The 15,723-nt window shown below is 39.5% G+C and overlaps 1 protein-coding gene across 14 annotated transcripts in view; it reads left to right on the forward strand.

Annotated features, from left to right (window-relative positions):
- Dlg2 (discs large MAGUK scaffold protein 2) overlaps window positions 1-15,723 on the forward strand; it is a 2,328,307-nt gene that overhangs the window by 2,278,094 nt on the left and 34,490 nt on the right. The window lies entirely within an intron of this gene.

The following is a 15,723-nucleotide window of genomic DNA, read 5'->3' on the forward strand; positions in this document are numbered from 1 at the left end:
GGGTGGGGAAGGGAGGACAGGAGAGGAATTATACTATTTTAGGTCATGGCAGTGTACCAAATATTATTTAATTACACAATGTCAGGGATGGGGAGATGGTTCAGTTGGTCAGAGTGCTTGTTCTTCAAGCATAAGAACCTGAGTTTGAATCCCTGCCTGCCCAGTACTGAGGGGAGGAGACAGGTTGGTCCCGATAGCCCTCTAACCAGTCAGCCTAGCCCAAATCTATCCTTGAGTTTAGCAGGAAATGCTGTCTCAAAGCAATAATGTGGAAGGTAATAGAGGAAGACATGGGGCATGCTGTTCCAGTCTCTGCATGCATGTGTGCACCCACACACTCACATGTATGCACCACAAACACACATACACACAAAAATATAGAGAGTGAAGAAGGTTGTCCTACTTAGGTTCTGTATTGCTGTGGTAAAAACACTGACCAAAACCAACGTGGGGAAGAAAGGGTTTATTTTATCTTACAACTGCCAGGTTACTGTTCATCATCAAGGGAAGCCAAGGCAGGAACTCAGGGCAGGAACCTGGAGCACGGAATGCTGCCTACTGGCTTGCTCCCATGGCCCATGCTCAACCTGCTTTCTTATACAATACAGGACCACCGGCCCAGGGGTGGCACTGTCCACAGTGGGCTGTGCCCTCATACATCACTCAACAATCAAGAAAATGCCTCACAGACATGGCCATAGACCAGTCCAATGGAGGCAATTCCCCAGTTGAGGCTCCCTCAACCCAGGTGTGTCAAGTTGACACTAAAGCTATTTAGCACAAAGGTAGTATGTTGGGAACATTAGAAGACACAGTGCACGTTTATTTTGGCAATGAATGAAGAATTGAACAGTTAATTGTTCCCTGGAATGCTGCCTACTGGCTTGCTCCCATGGCCCATGCTCAACCTGCTTTCTTATACAATACAGGACCACCGGCCCAGGGGTGGCACTGTCCACAGTGGGCTGTGCCCTCATACATCACTCAACAATCAAGAAAATGCCTCACAGACATGGCCATAGACCAGTCCAATGGAGGCAATTCCCCAGTTGAGGCTCCCTCAACCCAGGTGTGTCAAGTTGAGACTAAAGCTATTTAGCACAAAGGTAGTATGTTGGGAACATTAGAAGACACGGTGCACGTTTATTTTGGCAATGAATGAAGAATTGAACAGTTAATTGTTCCCTTTAGAGGGACGTTGTGTTGATCTGAATGTAACTGCCTTTCATTTCAATAAGTAGCTTTTGAGTTTCCTCTCTGTATAAGATACTGCTCTGGCCATTGGGTAAGGCCCATCTCAGCCACCCCAGAGCTTCCTTTAAATTACATGGACACCACTATAGTACGAAGAAAAATATGTTTCCTAAAACATGAAGAATCTTAGTGGAGATTTGATGGCAATTAAGAAAAGTTTCAACAGGAAGTAGCATTTTAGCTAAGTCTGGGAGGATTGAGTGCAATCCCAACTACTGTAGAGTAAGCATGTCATACCCAGCAAATAGTAGACGCAAAGAGGAGAGGAGGTTATCCGATGGACAGAGGAGTGGGTACAGGGAACAGCTTGAGAAAGGCACCTGGAGGAGGGCTTTGGGCTGAGTCAGTGAGAAGTCACAGCAGCCACATCGTGGGGATTGAAGGAAGGCCACGGGTGGCAATGGCATTGAACAGGCAGTTTTATTCATGTCAACTGAAGGTAAAGAAAAGGGAAAAAGTGAACCATGCTAAGAAAATATGCTGAAGAGAGAATGACTCAGCAGAACCCACAACAGAAATTAAAGTTGTGTTGGTTCTTCAAAGCCTACCTGCAGACAGGTATCTCCCTAACAGCACACCCCACACTTTTGCCTCACTTGCCAATTCAAGTTTTTGGCATTACGTATTACGATATGCTATTAGACACCAACATCAGCATGTGCATTGTACTGAAGTATCCACTAAGTAAAACTGAATGTCAAACCAGGGTAGAATGAGTAAAAAGAAAAAAAAAAAACAACCAAACAAACAAACAAAAAAAAACACCAAATAATTCTTTATAGAATTGAAATTAGTGTTAGATTAGCTAGGTGACCATGATAAATCTACTCTTCTTCTAGGGTTAAGAAATTCTTCATGGATACTAGAAAATAACCCTCTAATATGCAGGAAACTTTGGTGCCCTATCCATTTCACAAATAAGGAGGTAAGGTCAGAGGAGTAAGTGATCTGTCTGCAGTCACACAACTGGGTGCTGTTGTTTGGAAGCACATGAATATTTATTTGGATTAGCATTTCATTTATATAACAATAATTTACAAGGTCTGGCACTATCCTAGGCAAGCCTTTGCCCTGGCTCTGGGCAAACATCAAATGGTCAGGGAAAGGTTTAGGTTTCCTTTGAAGTTGGCACTCACACTATATGATCAGTTGCATCTCAGACAGTCAACACACATATTACTGAAACTCGAGTTGTGCTATCAGCCATGTCATCTAAGACAGGCTAGTTCCTCTTTTGTGAAATGGAACGCGTAAAGGGTAAACTTGCTTCATTGAATGTGAGGAATACTAACCTATAGAGTCAAATCAAAACCACCCATGTATGGCTTATTCAAATCTATGTACCTACCGATAGCAAGTTAATAAGTCCCACAGAGCTACTGCTTAAGGCTAAGACAAAACAATATAGTGCATCTTGACTCAGGATTGTAATTTGTTCTGTTCCGTGTTCTTGAGATTCCTTGGGGGGGGGGTATAAATAGCTGTGTTTCTGTTCACCGAGGGCAGGTGATGACACAGGAGGCTATGGGGGAGCTATGGGGAGCATCCTTTTTGTTAGCTGTGGGAACTGCACAATGTATTTTTTCCATCATTACCGAGCTGGGAACTTAAGATGACAAGCACAGGTGAGAGCCTCCCTGTTAACTCTCCAGTATACCACAAGCCTTGTCAGTGTAAGTTACAGCACTCTGCACTGAAAAGAGCAAAAAGCATGCAGAGGTACCACCTGCCTTTCATATTTTGGCAATCTCATGAATATTTTGTAAAGATTTGTTCCTCCTGTTTTATGAAACTGATATTTGAACATTTTGGATGGAATGATTGTGTTTCTTGGAAGGCTCTCAAAGAGCCCCATTCCTCTCTGTCATTGGCTTGTGCTCATTTGCCATGAGAAATTAATGAATATGGGGCATTAGTTTAGTGTGTATAACAAACCCAGTCACACTCTTCATTCCTGGTGAAAACCTCCCAGCTGGCAGGCTGCAATGGAGAGAAGATAACACAAGCCCAAATGCAACTGGAAAAAGATATATACAGACCCTATAATTGATACCAGGGGGATAACTCCTTTGTCAAATGTAAAGTGCACCCCCACCCCCCAGGGACCACCAAAAAATAAGTGAACTGTTTTTCCCTTCTTAGTAATGGGCAAAGTCTATGTTTGGCTGAGTCTATGTTTGGCAAATAATGAGTTCTACCCTGAGTAATGTTATTAAAAAGTAATAGGGGTCTGGAGAGATGGCTCAGTGGTTAAGAGCTCTGGCTTCTCTTGCAGAAGACATGGGTTCGATTTCCAGCACCAAATGGTGGCTAATAACCGTCCTTAACTCCAGTTCCAGTGGATCTGACACCGTCTTCTGACTTCAGTGGGCACTGCATGACATGCCTGCATGTGCATACATGCAGGCAATACACTCACACACATAATTTTTTTAGTGCAATAGGAATTCAACTGATATTTATCAAAGATTACTTATTTAAGCACTTTCTAGGTATAAAGATTTTTCTCACTGAATCCTCACAACAATCACCTCATGGTGGACACCAGGGCCTCTCTTAAAGAAAACTCTTTCTGGACAGCCCATCTCCCTCTACTGATAATTGTATCTTTTTGTGATGATGTCATTTAAATACATGTGAACAGGAAATTAGGTATAAATACCATATGCTTATAGCTCCTATCTTTAGATTTTTAATAAATTCATGTACTATATATAATATAGCAATATTGTAACACAATTCAAAAATCACCTGATTAGTAACATTTACCAAATGGCTTTGTTGAAATTTGTTCTCCTGTCTAGCATCGTCTTGGTTGAGGTTGCTGTGTGGACCTGGAAGTGATCAGGAAGGCTTAGCTCCTTCAGTCTTGGTTCTCTATCGTGTACATATTGCAAGACCATTTCATAGGGCACTTCTGGGTCTCACTCCTTGTCATTTACACAGCTCCTAGCACAGAGACTGGTAGGCTGCAGTCATTGAAGGAATTCTTAGACCTCATTATCAGCCTTCAGGCCCCTCTGTGGCTGCTGGCTCTGCTGGTGGTGGGGTCCCTGTACCCACCTTGATGTGGTTGCCTCACTGTGCAGTGCTCAGCTGTGTTCTCTAAGCTCCATCAACAGGTATCTGCCCAGAACAGCACCCCAGTACAACCCCCACCCACACTGAGCTTCCTATTTTAAATCTTCAGAGAGTGAAGAAATCCTTAATTCTGATTCTTGTTACTTAACACGTCACATCACAGTCAATAGATAAATATGCCTAGGTTTTCCTCAATAGATTTTGTGATTCTCTGTCAGCTTCAAAATTCTTCTCCAGGATTTATAACCCAAGTGTTTAAAATTACCAATTAAATGACAAAAGAATAATTTCTGAACCCTCCGTGTGATTTCCATAAAATAACATGTAGTGTACCTCATTCATCACTTCTTCCTGGAAACTTCTTCCTGGAACAGCATGACCATTTGTAACTGTTGGCCTCTTCACAGAATTCCTCTTGATTGTCTTTCCCACCATTCCTTTGAGCCTCCTCCTTCTCGGAGCCTACACTCCATCCCCATAGCTTCTCAGCATTCCTCCTTTATGTGAGATGGGAGAAGGACAGAGGCCAAGGGGGTGGCTTTGCACGCCTGCATTAACAAGCCATTCTTCCAGACGCAAGTTTTGCTACTTCTCTATGTGCAAGTTTCCTTGTCGTTTATTAATCCTCACCTAAAACATGCTTCTGAGCCTTCTCCAGCCTCCATCCTCAATGCCCTTATAATCTGTTCTATGTAGCTCTGTCATAGCAATACTGTGAGCTAATCCTGTGAGCTCAACACTTTGTTTTCCCGATATTTACTGTAGTCGTTTGCTTAGTGTGTATTAGTGTACAAGGCAATGGATTTCATCATAACATTTCAATCATATTTTCCTCCTCTATTACCCTTCCTTGTCCCCCTTCTCCGTCTTTCCCCCTGCACACACTCAAAAGTCTCCCCATGACATTCATATCCTTTATTTTTTCCTAAATTCAACATATGAAAGAAAATATAGCCCCATCCTATTCACTAAGAACCAGCCTAATGAAGAGTAGAGCTCTATATTTTTTTCTTCCCTCCTTTATTAAATTTGGACTATGCACTATTTACTACTTGAAGCCTGATTATACTATTTGGTAAACCAATGGATGATTATTGACTAATGATAAAACGTTATCATTTATTGAGTACATAATATAGCAGAACTTGCTTGGCTCCATTTACCACTACAGTGATCTAAGGATATATATTTATCCCATGTTTCTAGAACCTTTAAGTAAATGTGAGCCTATTTTGCTGAGCATGGTGGTCTCCAGTTCTATCCATTTTCCTTCAAGCAAAATGTCATTCTTCTTTATTGCTGAATAAAAGTCCATGTTGTATATATACTATACTTTATTCACTCAAATGAACCATTTTCTTTTAGGATGTATGTTCTTCAGTTCCTGGTGTGGAACTTGAGAATAAATCGGAAAATGACAATGTCATTTATTAGGTACCCCTTCCCAGGCATGGGTGCCAAGTGCTTCATATGCACTTTCCCACAGGTGGAATGCAACTGTTGTGTGAATAGTATGTCCAAACAGGATACAAAACTCTCTTCCCAGGCACAAGCAGCATTTGAGGAAAATAATAGCATGTTCTCTCTGCCTTTAAAGTGGTATTTGGTTGACAGTGACACACTCACCCAGTGATCATTAGTGTCTAGAGCAGAAATAAGAGCAAGCATGCCAGGCTGTGAAGTCACCATGAACAGGAAGCTACGTGCTCTCAAGATGCAGTTAAAGGGTGTTTTTATCCCTGTGTTGTGTGTGCACATTTTCCTTTTCCCTCTACAGTCTGAAGTGTTAGTGAAGTTCAAACCTGTCCATTTTTATCTGCTACTCTTCAAAGTTTAGCAAGAAAAAATTTATTTTTAAAAATAAATAAATTTATAATATGGGAGCGTCCATTTGGATGTACAATATAAATGCAATCTACTCTGTCTGACTGGCCATTTGCCTGAGAAAATTCAATCCACTTGGATTTAGAATATGATGTGCCTCAAAGGAAATGTTCAGATGAAAGACATGGAGTGAACTAGATCAAAGAGCAGAAAGCAAAGCTCTATGTCCTCCTCCCACCTCTTAGCTCACCAGCCATCTAACTGAATGCCTAGTAAGAATATTAATTCCTGTGACTGGTTCTGGCTAATGGCCAGACATCGCAGCTATAGAATGAATTTGCCTCTATTAAAACAGGAAATAAGAATTACTCAAATTGAAATTATTCAATCAGGCTCTACATTGTAGGAAATATTTTAATTATCGTGCTTGACTTACTGGTTAGACCCCAGCCACTTTTGGGTTATAGAGTGGCCTCCTGTGCTCTGGGATTTGGAGGTAAAATCAGATGGTGGAAGACAAAATGCAACTGTCAGCTCCTGATACAAAGTCATCATCCCACCCAGAGAGTGAAGCAGAGTTCTCTTCCCCTGCCTGTAGGAAGGAGGGAGAGGGAGAGTAGAAGAGGAAACACAGTCAGAGGCAGGGAGAAGGGGGAAGTAGAGAGGCAGAGAGAAGCATCTTCACAGTGTATATTCAAAATGCTATAAAGGATTGTCAAGGTCATCTCGCTAATTTCCTGGTAGACAGAGGAGAAAGCTAAAGCTTAGGAAGAGGAAGTAATTTTCCTAAGCTCTTATAGTTAGGAGGGACCAGGGCCAGGAACTTCTCTGAGTATCTATGGTGTTTATAGCCTGAATATTTGCCTGTTACTCCTCCTGGGAGGGACCAGGGCCAGGAACTTCTCCTCTGAGTATCTATGGTGTTTATAGCCTGAATATTTGCCTGTTACTCCTCCTAGACAGTAAACCCCACAAGCACACAACCTGATTTGGATCCCCAGAACCCATATGGAATGAGCGACCGGATTCCTGCAAGTTGTCTGACCTGCACATGCTTGTGCACACACAATGTAAAATAAATTTAAATATATAAAATGCATTTTGAAAACAGGGCTTTATTAACCCCACAAGCACAGCATCCTATCTGAGCTAATTCTTGCTGCACTTGAGCGCCTAATGTGAGCCCCTGCTTATGAATACTGAGGAAATAATTGGTGGCTGAAGAGATACACCAAAACTTACACCCATGTCTCAAATCCCTCTGACCAGTATTTTATGGCTAAGACTCCCAGATGTATGGACCCATGGACAAGTGGCTCCGTCCTTCTCTCAGTTTCCTCAGTTTCACATTTTAAAAGTTCAGTATTAAATGGAAACACAATTTGTAGCCACTTAATAGGAGTTGGTAGGTGGCAAGCACTTAAAATGCTTAATCCATAAAAGACCTTTAGAGAAACACCTACTTCATGGGTAAGCATTTAATAAATGCTAGTGCTGATGCTGCCCATACTTACGTGCTTTGTTTCATATATTTTGGAGGGGCATGGTCAGAGAGTTCAAAGGAAATTTTTGACACAAGATCCTGGTCCTTACAGAGTTTAGCTAAAGATGAACTGTGAAAGTAACATCAATGAAGCATTAAGGAACCTCAGAGTTCCAAAGTATATGACTCTGGAAGATGAGAACATAGATGACCAGAAGAGTCAGTGAAGGGGTCTAATCTGGATATGTATTTAGTGGGTACTCAACTAATGTTCATTAAAATAGAGCTTTATGAGCCATGAGATAGCTCAGTGGGTCAAGGAACCTGCTGCCAAACCTTACAACCTAATTTGAATTCCCACAATCCATATGGAAGGAGAGGACAAATTCCTGCAAGTTGTCTGACCTACACATGTGTACATGAAAGCACGCATAAAAACTGTTAAAACGGTTTAAACGTAGTTTAAAAACTGTTAAACTGTTAACTGTTTTCTCAAATTCAAGTCATGAGAATAAATGAACTCCCTCAATTACCAGTGCATTTATAGAATGCTAAAATAAAAAGAAATTCTCTCAGAAATTGAGAATGATGAAGATAACAGAAAGTTCAGTGATCACCTGGCCTCTGCGCATCTTTTGTAAACAGGTCTAGAGATCCAAGGTAGCTAGCACAAGTCCCTGGAAACCTAGGCCAGCTCATTCTCGATTCTCTATGAACATTAACAGACTTCTCTAGCCCCTGAGGGCCATTCTTTTCACCCAATACTGATCAGTTGGTCCCCCATGAACGGGTCCTAGAGGATTTCCTGCTTGCTCTTTCTGCTGTTACCTGCTGTGGCAAGTTGGATGCTCACAGCCACAGCAGGCTTAGCCCTCTAGACATTGACAATAACCTTTGAAGTATAGCAAATGGCAGTAGAGTAAAAGAGAAATGAACATGGTGGCACATGCTTTTAATGCCAGCCTGGTATATCTCTGTGAGATCAAGACCAGCTTGGGATGGTCTGTGTAGCAACCATCTGGGGCTACAGGGAAACTCCACCTCAAGACAGAGAGGGTAGGGAGAAGAGAGAGAGAAAATGAATATAGATATCAGTAATTAGCAGTGTGAGGGGATGGAGAGATGACTCAGTAGTTAAGAGCACTTGTACTCTTGCAGAGGGCCTGAGTTCAGTTCCCAACACCAATGTTGAGCTATTCATAGCCGCCTGTAACTCTAGGGGATCTAATGCCCTTTACAGCTTCCTTGGGCACCTAAGCACACACACACACACACACACACACACACACACACACACACACACACACAAATTTTAAAAAATATTAACAAACTACTCTGAAAATTTTCTAAGCCATTTCAAGAGTGCCTGTCAATAGTGATGGTGGTTGAAAACAAACCTTCCTGCCCTCTGATTAGAGCGATGCTGTCCCCAAACCCAGAAATGTTGCTTGATAAGATATTTCAATATGTCTCTGGATTTGACATGCTGAATTATAAATCTATTCGTTTCATGTGTTTTATTGTTTTATATCCTTAGATTTAAAGGTAATAGAAGTTGGGGCTAGAGGGGTGGCTCAGTGGTTAAGAGCACTGGCTGCTCTTGCCGAAAACCTGTGTTTGAATCACAGCACCCACATGGTGACTAACAACTATCTGTAACTCCAGTTCCAGGGGATCCCACGCCCTCTTCTGACCTCTGTGGACATTTCACAGCACAGGTGTACTTACATACAAGCAATACACTCATACAAATGAAATAAAAATAAAATTTAAAAAAAGAAAAGGGCTTCAAACAGGGAAGTGCATAGTGAAAAGCAGGGACCCCAGTATAAGATGTTTGAGTACTCATTTATTAAGTGCCTCAATAAATCTTGCCCTTCACTCAGACTTAAAGTTTTCTTTCATAAATACTTTACATCATAATGAGGCAATTAGGAGAACATAGGGGTGTTGAAAGGGGGGAAAAAGCAATTGGGATACATCATTAGACCAGTAATGAATTAAGAATAAGTAGTTTCTGGGGAAAATATCAATTAATACAGATCACTTGAAAGCAGTCTAGGCATGTGTCAAATTTTTAAACCGTCCATAATGTTTAATTCAATAATCAACTTCTAGAAATCTATCATAAGAAAATAATTTAAAATGTAATTTAAAGTATAACTGCTTTGCTCATTATAATACAGAGTACTTAGGATTGGAAAGCAACACAAGTGTCTGACAGAATAGGAATGTCTGTGCTAGCTCTGGTAAACTCACTAGGTGAAATACTATGCTGTCATTTTATTTGCACGATACATTGACTTATCATCATCTTACTTTGTGATGTGTATCTGCCTTTGGCATCTGGGTACTACTGGACTTAGTATACTTGGAAATGTTTTTTAACTTTTGGAAATTTTAAATTTGTATACATTAAAATATACATTAATATACATTAAAATATATTTAACATAATTAAAGCCTTTGGTATGGATAATTTTTTAATTACTAACAATCTCTTGATTTTTACTGATTTATTTAGAGTCTCTGAGGTGTTGTTTTCCCTAATGAGCTTTGCTAGTTCATATCTTTCTAAGAATTTGGCTAGTTTATCTAAGGTACCTAAGTGGTATACAATTATTTTTATTTCTGTAAGGTCAGTGATATTCTTTCTTTTTATTAAAGGACAGTCTCACCATGTAGTCCGGTTGACCTTGAACTGATAATCCAACTTCATCAGCCTTTCAAGTGTTAGGATTACAGGCACGGCTTCCTCCTCACAGTTAATGAGTACGGTCTTATTCTTAGTCAGTCTAGCTAAAGGTTTATCAACCTTGTTAATCATTTCAAAGAATCATTTTCGGGTTTTGTTGATTTTTTTGTGTGTGTCTCTGACTTTTCTATTCTCTACTTAGTTAATTTCAACCTTAATCTTTATTATTACCATTTACACTTGTTTTAGTTTGGTTTGGTCATCTTTTTTCAGTGTGTTGATAGAAGGCTAGATTATTGATTGACATCATTTTTGCTGTAGATGTTTACAGCCCTGTTTCCTTCTAAATGCTACTTTAGCTGGTATCTTCTTTCTTCATTCTCATTCATTGAGAAGTATTTTCTTTACCCGGTGATTTCTTCTTTAATGCATTGATTGACTGAGATCTTTCTATTTGTATACATTTGATAATTTCTTAATTTCATTCCATCAATTCATTAAAATTGATGTTTATGAAAAAAAACCTTCTAAAGATGTAAGAAAGAGCTTCTGTTTTCACCAATATTATTGGCTCTGGATTGTTGAACTGTACTGAATGCCATGCTTTTTACACATAATTGCACTTAAGTACCCACAAATGAGGCTCAGAAATTAAATAACATTCCTAAGAGCATAAAACAAAATTCCAAATTCCTTGCCCATAGATGTTATAGTAATAAGTAAAAACAGAATTAAAGCTTACATTGGTACTATATCAATGCAGTTTTTAGAAACAAATGCTAAAAGGTTTTTGCCTTTCAGCCATAAGACAAGAAATTTTTTCTACTTTTTCTTTTGAAATTTCCCTTAAAATGACCTTTCTTTATCATGCATTTCATCCACTTTGATTTCCTAGAGATCTATTGCTAAAATTTGCTATGCTTTTCTGTAGATATTATATATGTCGTTATGACATAGTACTTGACATAAACAACTTAAAAGAAGAACTTCATGGTGACTGTGGTTTCCCAGTTTCGGTTCATGACTTGGCTCTACTCTGGGGCCAATGGTAAGGCAGAACATCATGACAATGAACAGTCACCCGGCAATGGCCAGGAACCAAAAAGTATCACACATAGAGTCCAGGGTACCAATATCCCTTTAAATGTACTCCCCCAATGACCTAATATCCTTTCACTTGAGCCCTACATCCTGAAGGCTCCATAATTCCCAATAAACTAGAGATGAAGCCTTAATACATGAACCTTTGGGCTTATTTAGGATCCAAACCATAACACTGTACTGATTTTTTTTTTCATAGTTTTTTTTGTACTTCTATGTTGAGATTTGCACATCTGGTTAGTCAGGTATCTCTACCACTGTTATGGAGTGGCCTTCTTAAGGTATGGCTGTCTCCTTTGGGGTGTTGATTTGTTGTATGATGTTAGCTTTGGTTCCATCTAAGTAATCTTCCTGTACCGTTTTTGGCTGTGATTAATGACTCTGAGCACGGTGTGTACCATGGCATAGTTGGAAACTATTAGAAGCTTTTGAACAGAGTGACATGATCTGAATTTTTATGGTAAACAATCACCCTGTGAGGAGAATGGAGCCTAGCAGAAATAGGAGGAGAGACTCCAGCGGAGAGTGGAGGAGGAGGCAATATACCCTGCAGAGAGAAGGGTAGTAGTCATAGAGACAGCAGAGGTGGTCATATTCTCTTGGACTTTAAGAGCACAGGATTTACCAATATAGTAGATACAGGTTGTAAGAGAGAAAGAGAACTCAACAATGACTACAAGTTTTCAGACTGTGTAATTGGAAGAGCTAAAGTTTTGGTTTTTTATTTTAATTGATATTTGTGGAGGGCGGAACTTGATCCAATGATTTGAAGGCTGTTGATGAGACAGCCAAGTAGAGACGGCAAATAGGCAAATCCATATGAATCTTGATTTCAGAGAATTCCCAGCAGGAAATGAATTTGGGTGTAGTCATCAGTATGATCAGTATGAGAGATTGTTTATGCAGCACATGTGGAAGGAAATAAAAGAGAATGGGGAAGATAAGAAAAATCTAATAAACTAAGAATGAATGGTTTGATAGGGTAGGAAAATAGTGAAAATACAGGTATATGCCAGCAATCAATACAGCAAGTGTTTCAGGGACAAATAGGATGACCCATGTCTAATGGGTAAATTAAATTCTCTGTGTGTGTGTGTGTGAGCGCGCGCGCACGCGCGCACGCATTGGAGTTTCTAGAGTTCACTGGTGACCTTTAGTAGAGCAGTATAGATCATTATAGCGTCACTTGTCAACTCAACACACTGATGAGTTATTTCTTCCCTTTTATGGTAGTTACAAAACAGTGATTCCCAACTTTATCATTGTTTCTTTATTCTCTTGATAAAAAACTTTTTTTTCAGCCGGGCATGGTGGTGCCTGCCTTTATTCCCAGCTAGAGTTCACTGGTGACCTGGAGTAGAGCAGTATAGATCATTATAGCGTCAGTTGTCAACTCAACACACTGATGAGTTATTTCTTCCCTTTTATGGTAGTTACAAAACAGTGATTCCCAACTTTATCATTGTTTCTTTATTCTCTTGATAAAAAACTTTTTTTTCAGCCGGGCATGGTGGTGCCTGCCTTTATTCCCAGCACTTGGGAGGCAGAGGCAGGCAGATCTCTGTGAGTTCGAGGCCAGCCTGGTCTACATAGTGAGTTCCAGGACAGCTGGGGCTACAGGGAGACCCTGTCTCAAAAAGACAAAAACAAACAAAAAAAAAAACTTTTTTTCTTTTTTCCATTTTTTAAATTAGGTATTTATATACTCTTCGTGGTCTCATGAATTTCTTCTTGAATTCATCATGCCCATTAATATCACTGTGCGTTTTGATATTCTTATTATCCAGGTTTGGCTTTGGCCCTTTTTACAAGTCAGTTAGTTGCAGGTTTTGTTGAGTATTGTTTCCAGCCTAACAAAATGTTTCAGATACACTTTCCTTGACCCAGCCTTCCTTCAAATCAGCCATTTCTCTTTTAAAAAACCTTATAAAAATCACTTGATCCTTGATTTGCAGGGTGGGTGACTACTAAGTTATCATTATACCAGTCTTGTTTAGAGAAGAAATAACGTTTTAAAAATTCTTCCTTTCCTTTCCACTATCCTAGGTTTGTAGTTTTCCTTTGACAATGATAATCCTTATTCCCAACATCCCTTTGTTTATTTGTTCAATCGTACAGAAAATATCAAGTGGTTTCAGAACTGTTATACCAATATCATAATATTGCCAATTAAGGTCAAGATTTCTTTACAAGTCTACCTTTAGAATGTACTGAGTATTGTGTTCCAGCCATGATTTTGAGGCAGTCCAACATTGAATCATTTCAAATTTCAGTATAGCAGGACTGTGTGCCATTATCACACATAAAATTGCCAAGTATCCAGTGTTTTGCTGTTTAAATGTTTTTTGTGTGTGTAGAAGTCAGTATGGAGTCGGTTCTTCCACCTTTAGGTAGAATCTGGGGATCAAACTCAGGTTATCACGCTTGAATCATCTGGTAGCAAGTATCTTTAAGCATTGAGCTATCTGGGAGGCCCTTGTTTTTTCTTTTCAGGACTTTTTTTTATCACAAACAAATTTTTGTTGCTTTGTTTTGTAGTTTGTTTGAATGAGAATGCAAATGACATCTATGCATCTATGGTAATTGGGTAATGTGACTTATCTCCACTAATTTGCAAGTTTCTCTTCCAATTTTTTCGGGGGGGGGGTGCAACTTTTATTTTGAAGAAGCCAGGTGGTTTGTCTTGCAGAACTTCCCAAAGTTCAGATTTTGAGGACTGCAATCTTATAAAGAAACATGACAAATCATATTGTAGCTATAAACTGCTCACGCGTGAATCAAACGTGAATCAACAGGTTTGACCAGATTTGGGTTCATTGGTTTTATTTTGAAAGTAGAACTGACAAGGCTACTTTTCAGTAAAGCTTTCCTCTTCCATTGGGAGGCTTAAGACATCTCAGTGATGTCTTTCCTTTCCTATGCTCCTCATTCGCTGTGCTAGATTCAGCTCTCATCTTTGACTTAACTCTTCTTCGTCTCATTATTTGTTCTTTAATGTATTTTGTTTTACATTCTTTTTGTGCATGAAAACAAGCAATAATATAAAGTTGTACCTCAATTTATTGTAACAGCTTTCCTAAGGGAACACAATTAGGAGGAGAGAAGTATTTATATAAACGAAGAAGGGTGACAGAAAAAGTATTTGAGTTCAGTACAAATTTAATTTCTACCCAGAGAACATCCTTAACATAGTTCAGAGCTATGAAACACTTGAAGCTTGAAAAATAGGCAAATGAGGAGAAAAACCAGAAATATGTCCCTAGTTTTAAAGTTTTCTGGATGCAAAGAATAAAATACAGGTGATGTGTCATTAGGAACGTGGAATTTGAATGAGAAAAGAAAGGATTTGAGCTTTTTGTTTTTTTCTTTATGAAGAATGCATTTTATCTTATGCCAGCTTACCAAAGCATTATATGCTGGGGTCGAGCCAGGCAGTTTCATGCCACTTGACCAACAATCAGGAGGCTTCTGACAGTGACAAGGTGGTGACTCCTGATGTGAGTGTTCTAATGTCTGTCACAACATGAAAAGTATTCACTTAACTGACACAAGATAGCATCCAATCAACAAAAATGTTTATGTGTGCATATATGATAGACTGCAAGGGCTGGAGAGCGTCCAATTAGATGTAACATATTCATACCAAGCTAATGAGAAGCCTACTGTAATTGCTTCAAGTTGTGGTATGGGGTTGTGGAGGGGTTCTTTTTAACAGTGTCCTCATTGAGTTAAAATTTACATAGAATATGATTCACCCACTTCAAGTACACAGTTCAATGTTTTCTACTGTATGCACAAGATTATGTAACCATCACCATCTAATTTTCATCTAGCATAAAATAAGGCCCATACCCAATATCTGTCAGTTCCTACTCTCTGTGCCTTTATTCCCTAAGCAACCACTAACCCAACTCCTCTCCGTACATTTGCCAATTATAGGCTATTTCCTATAGATTTCCATATATAACCTGCCCCACTGAAATTCCTTTGACTTTTTTTTACACTATCATAAGAACAAGAGTGGATTACAGCCCTCAAATGCATGAATTGCTATTTTTAAAAAAGTAGCATAATAACCAAAAGAGATGCCATTGAACCCAGTTAACATGTGGTAGCCTAAGTAATCACCAGGCCCTGTGGTTCAGGAGACACTGAGTGTAGTGTCGCATAGGACAGACAGTCAAGTGCTTTAATTGTAAATATAAACTTGCTGCAGGCATGGCTTGCAGAAATCTGTGATTGGTAGAACAGTAACATTTGCAGCCAATTCAATTCCTAACTGCAC

This window comes from Nannospalax galili, unplaced genomic scaffold (assembly GCF_000622305.1).
Source record: "Nannospalax galili isolate Female #2095 unplaced genomic scaffold, S.galili_v1.0 scaffold278, whole genome shotgun sequence".
Lineage (NCBI taxonomy): Eukaryota > Metazoa > Chordata > Mammalia > Rodentia > Spalacidae > Nannospalax > Nannospalax galili.